We start from the raw sequence: 6075 nt of genomic DNA, 5'->3' as shown, positions 1-6075 counted from the left end.
TGTGTTGTAATGTGGATTCAATGAAGACAAAGAGATATTTTCGACTATATGAAATATATTTTATACCATAGTCTACCAGTGCTTACTGTAACACTTTTTAAAAGGTTAATTATTATTTCAGAATTACATATCATTTGATACAGAGCAAATTGTTCAAGATATTGGTTTGGGAGCAGCAATATATTATTGTTTGAGTTATTTTTTAAAGCCCAGTACATGTTGGAAACTCTCTCTCTCTCTCTCTCTCTCTCTCTCTCTCTCTCTCTCTCTCTCTCTCTCTCTCTCTCACACACACACAGAGATAGATAGATAGATAGATAGATAGATAGATAGATAGATAGATAGATAGATAGATAGATAGATAGATAGATAGATAGATAGATAGATAGATAGATAGATAGATAGATAGATAGATAGATAGATAGATAGATAGATAGATAGATAGATAGATAGATAGATAGATAGATGGGACACAAGCAATTGGTCACAAGGCCAGCAATATTTAAAGTAAAATAAATATATATAGTTGGTCCTGTACAAAATGTTTATGTTCCCCAAAATATATATATATATTTTTTTTTACTTTTTACAAATTTGAATCATGTTTACATTTTTGGATACAAACTTTTCATAAAATAAACTTTTGACACAGTATTCATTCACAATTTCCCCGGTAATTGTTCAGTAGGCCTACTCTAATCGTTGGGTGATTTGCCTTGATTCACCACTGGGTGGCGCCACATAACTCCATCTCATAAACCGTTTATATACTGTCTATGTAATAAACCCATGCCAACCTAGCAAATTTGTTGCTAGATTTAGCAGCCTTTCAGACTACCCCGATAACCTTTTTTCAAGAAGCAACAACCTATTAAAATGTATTTGCCGCATTTTGCAGTCTCAAATACTAAATACACACTCACATTTTCCCTCTAAATGATATGAAAATAATGTTCTCTGTCAAACACTCACAATTCTGTCAGTCAAAACCAAAACGCATGGTCTTTTCTTTTTTTTGAAATATGTATCAAATAACAATCAAATATAAAGAACAGAACACATAGGGCTTCTACATTAATTCAATTATATCAAGTATATATAAAGCTTCACATATATAAAAATAAATAAATACAAATAATAATAAACAATAAATAAATAAATAAAATAAAAGACATACACAGAGGAAACATTATGCATCAGTGGTATTATTAAAAATATCATGATAATATTTCAAGAATCTGTCACTTTTCTTGTTTTTAATCAACCTTAGAGACTTCAGAAATGTATCAATTTCGATTAAGAAATGCGGAAAAGTAGGCTGCGATTTAGAGAATTTTTGCTTGTGAATACATTTTTTTCCAAACAAAATAAAAAAATGAACAATGTAACTAATTGAAGTACTAGCTTTATCTTCTTTATAGTAACAAATTATATCCTTTAATTGAAAGGATTTGGAAGAATCAAGGTGCTTGCCAATATGAAGATATAACCTATTCCAGAAGTTTTGGGTTTTTTCACATTGGAAAAATAAATGGATCAGTGTTTCATCCTTATTCCCACAAAATGAGCAAGAACTGTCAACATCCATATATTTTGCAACAGTATCATTGACTGGGTATATTTTATGTAAGATCTTGAAATTAACTTCCTTAATCTTATTTGAAATACAATACTTATGAGGTAACAACCAGGCTTCCTTCCAGTCTATACGTTCAATAAAAGAGGCCCAATAAAATTTGCCTTTAGCAACATTATATTTTTTACTCTGAAAAATATGTCGAAAATGCTTATTATTACATTTCTTACTAAGTATATTTATACCATCTAAGATCAAATCAGGTTCTTTGGTGACACTCTTACTAAAGGTTAGATGACATTTAACAAGATGACTTAGACCAGAAGGAATTGCTTTAAGCACTGCATTATATTCTTTAAATGGTAAAGGAAAATTATGAACAGACATAAATTCTTCATAAGATAAGAAATTACCAGATTTATAAAAAAAAATTGAGAGAATACCAATTATATTCCTGTTAAACCATGTAGAGAGAAAAACAGATTTATTCCTAATCCTTATATTAGAGTTGTTCAATAGAAACATTTCAATATAAAGGGGAGGCCACCAATTTTGGTAAAGATATGATTCGGGATAAAAAACCATATAGAATTAGGATTTGTTAAGCATTTTTTGATCCAATTTATCCTAAAGGTGTTCACAGTACCAAAACGCATGGTCTGTCTTCAAAAATGCCCTGTGAGTGACGTCAGCAGTAGATATTATCAAGGCACTCATTAAATGAGTCATTCCACGAAACCGGTACGATTTGGACTTTTTAGATTTTTTACCAATATGTATTACTTTTCCGAACACCCCACATCATTAATTACATATTTTCCCATCAAATTAGATGCGAGATGAGATGCCAAATTAGGCATCAAATCCCTATTATTATTGGTAATTATTTTAAGATACGAGCACTATTAGTCTTCAACCCCATTATGGACACTATGAGAGCTCTCTGAATATGATTATAAAATATATTTGTAATGAAATCAACATTTTCCTATTAATCAGATGTCCCTCACACCAATTCAGTAATTGTAAATGTCAAATTTGTCGAGTAGGCCTGATGTGAAGAGATGAGGAGGACTCAAATGCAGTGATGAGAAGTGAAAAGTTTATTACTAAACTTAGTGAACAACATAAACTTCAGTGACACAGTGAACAAGTGTTTAGTCTATTGGTGGTTCCTGTGAGCACAGCCCGCACACGGATGTAGAGAGAAGAGGAGACCACCGACAGACAGAGAGATCCCAGGAATGTCCAGCAATGGACGAGAGTAGGATCCAGCAGGCAACAGTCCTGCACCGACCCCCACGTCTAGGATTCCTGAACACAGATCACAGGTAAGCAACACAGAGAACACCAACGGCCTAGGACTGCACACCCGACATGAAACAATCCACTGACAACACTGGTAGACACAGCTGGGAATATAAAGGGTAGGGGAAATGAGCAACAGGTGAGGAAGATCAATTCGTGATTGTGCTAATTGCCCACATCACGAGCTGCAGAAATGACAGGACAAAACAAAACAACAGAGAGGTGCCGGTGACACACCCTGACCCGTGACAGAACCCCCCCACCCCCTTAGAAAGTCGTGCAAATAGTTCCATTTTGCTGTAAACTTCACATTGAACGAGCGCTGCTGCGCGCATGCGCGCCAAATCGGAGCGCAATAATTCTGACTAATATACATTTTGCTTGGAAAATGAATAGGCTATGCGATATTTTATAACCCCAGAAATATCTTCTAATTATAATAATTTATCTTTAGGATGTTGGATCAGTTGCAGTGAACTTATATCTCATTAAACTCATATATTTTATACTTATAATAAAACAATTGAACAGAAGTAGGCCTAATTCAGGGAAGAAATTTTTAAGAAACCAAATATAATAAAGATACAAAATATAGTTTTGAGTTTAGGACCTAACCTACTTAAAAAAGATGACTTATACTTATTTAATTAGAATGCTGAGAATTACAGCTTTTAAAGCAATATTTTTTTTTTTTTTTTTTGGGAGAAAGCAAGAATGTTTGGTTAGATTTAGTTTATACAGTGCATTATGGAGAGGATAACATGAAATTAAGAGCAAAAGTATACATTTTGAAAAGATATGTGCAACTCTAAAATCAAAGAATATTCCATAAAATAAAGGAATACATATTAGCCTATAAATAAATAAATAACCTTCCCTCCCTTAATTCTAGTTATTTGTTATTTTATTTATTTACTTATTTAATATTAAAAAAAATATTACTTTAATAACTTATTATGAATTATGTGTCATTATAAGAGTTTGATATAAATATGTGAATGTTTGATTTTTTCAATTTTTTTTCATATGTAAAAGTGTCTAACTATGTACTTAATGAATGTTGTTCTAATTGTTTTTATGTGTTGGTGGGTATTATCACAAAAGAAAAAAGTAGTAGGAAAAATAAGATTTATTGGGGGAAAATATTATGTCTTTAAAGGAACTGTCCATTTGTATAATTGTGTTAAATGTATTTGAATTGAAAGACATAATAAAGTACATAATATATATAATATATATATATATATATATATATATATATATATATATATATATATATATATATATATATATATATATATATATATATATATATATGCTAAAATATTGGTTGTTGGACATTAGATGTGCCTTATTTAGAATTTTAAACTTACAATTTAGTGTATTTTTAGGATAATAACTGTAAAGGGACTGTTGTAATGCAGTGAAGGTTAATATAGCAATTACTAAGCTCAGATTCATCTTACCAGTTTAAATGTATACTGTGCTTTTGTAATTATTTCTTTTAAATGTTGTGTTTCATAAATTTTTTAAACCATCTAATTAAATCACAAAACATTCAGCCAGTAAAAAAAGAAAACCTGTAGGATATATATATGTATAAACCCCGACATATATATGTTTTTAGATCTATATTGTCTAATTTATCATTGTAGCCTTAAGTTGATTTTCTTTACTGTATATTTATTTTTGGACTTATAGTGGTTAATAAAGTCAAATAATGGTATGAGAGATTGTCAGTAATTGTGTTCCTATTGGTCAGTGTTAGAGGATCTGTGTAACAACTGAGGCTTAGCCTGACAGTTAGCCTGCCCTGGACCAGGCTAGTTTCCCAGCATAAGTTGCCAGGGTAACTGAGTTTGAACTATTTTAAGTTTGCTTTATGAAACAGAATCAACCAACAATAAGTCTGACTAACCAAAATAAGTCTGGCTTATACTCTAATCTTGGTTTATGGAACAGCCCCCAGGAGTGAGTTATGTGCGTACTCGACCATGGTTAATCTAGAACTCCAAGTCGACGGCTCTGCCGACGCCACACAGCGCAGGACTCTCCAAGTCCTGATTTGCTCGCTCAGCCTGACCGTTAGTCTGCGGATGGTAACCGGAAGATAAACTCGCAGTCGCCCCCAACTGTCGACAGAATTCTGTCCAAAATCTAGACACAAATTGGGGACCCCTGTCAGAAACCACGTCCACCGGGAGGCCATGGATGCGAAAAACGTATAAGACAATAGTCGCTGTCTCCCTCGCTGAAGGCAATTTGGGGAGGGGAATGAAATGAACCGCCTTCGAGAACCTGTCCACCACAGTAAGGACCACGGTATTGCCACTAGATGGGGGTAGACCTGTGACAAAGTCCATGGCTATGTGTGACCAGGGTCTCGAAGGGATAGACAGTGACCGGAGTAGCCCTGCTGAGGGTCGATTTGAGCCCTTACCCACCACACACAACGGACAAGCTGAAACGAACTCTTGAGTGTCCCGCGCCATCGAAGGCCACCAGAACCGTTGCTTGATTAACGAACATGTTCGAGTTGCTCCTGGGTGGCAAGCTAGACTGGATGAGTGACCCCACTGAAGTACGCTAGTTCGGACCGGCTCTGGCACAAACAACAGACTCGCTGGACACCCCGCAGGAATCGTGACGTCGCGTAACGCCTCACGGACCCTTGACTCCACTCCCCAAGTAACCGCCGCGACCACCCGGTTGGGAGGCACAATGGTCACTGGAGAAGTGGATCCAGCCTCTACTTCAAAAATCCGTGAGAGCGCATCAGGCTTACCGTTCTTACTACCGGGGCGATATGAGATGTTAAAATCAAATCGGGCGAAAAATAATGCCCAGCGAGCCTGTCGAGAATTTAGTCTCTTAGCGGAACGGATGTACTCGAAGTTTTTATGGTCGGTCCAAACTATGAATGGAACCCCCGCGCCTTCCAACCAGTGACGCCACTCCTCCAGCGGCAACTTAACAGCCAGTAACTCCCTATTCCCGATGTCGTAATTCCGTTCCGAAGGAGTTAGACGATGAGAAAAAAAAGCGCATGGGTGTATTCTGTCATCCGAAAGGGACCTCTGAGACAAAATTGCCCCCACTCCTAACTCCGACGCATCGACCTCCACAACGAATTGACGAGACGGGTCAGGGTTGGTGAGAATGGGAGCCGAAACAAAGCGGCTCTTTAAGGT

This window comes from Phoxinus phoxinus (assembly GCF_949152265.1).
Source record: "Phoxinus phoxinus genome assembly, chromosome: 8".
NCBI lineage: Eukaryota > Metazoa > Chordata > Actinopteri > Cypriniformes > Leuciscidae > Phoxinus > Phoxinus phoxinus.
The sequence above is the reverse complement of the archived record's forward strand: the minus strand, read 5'-3'. Positions refer to the sequence as shown.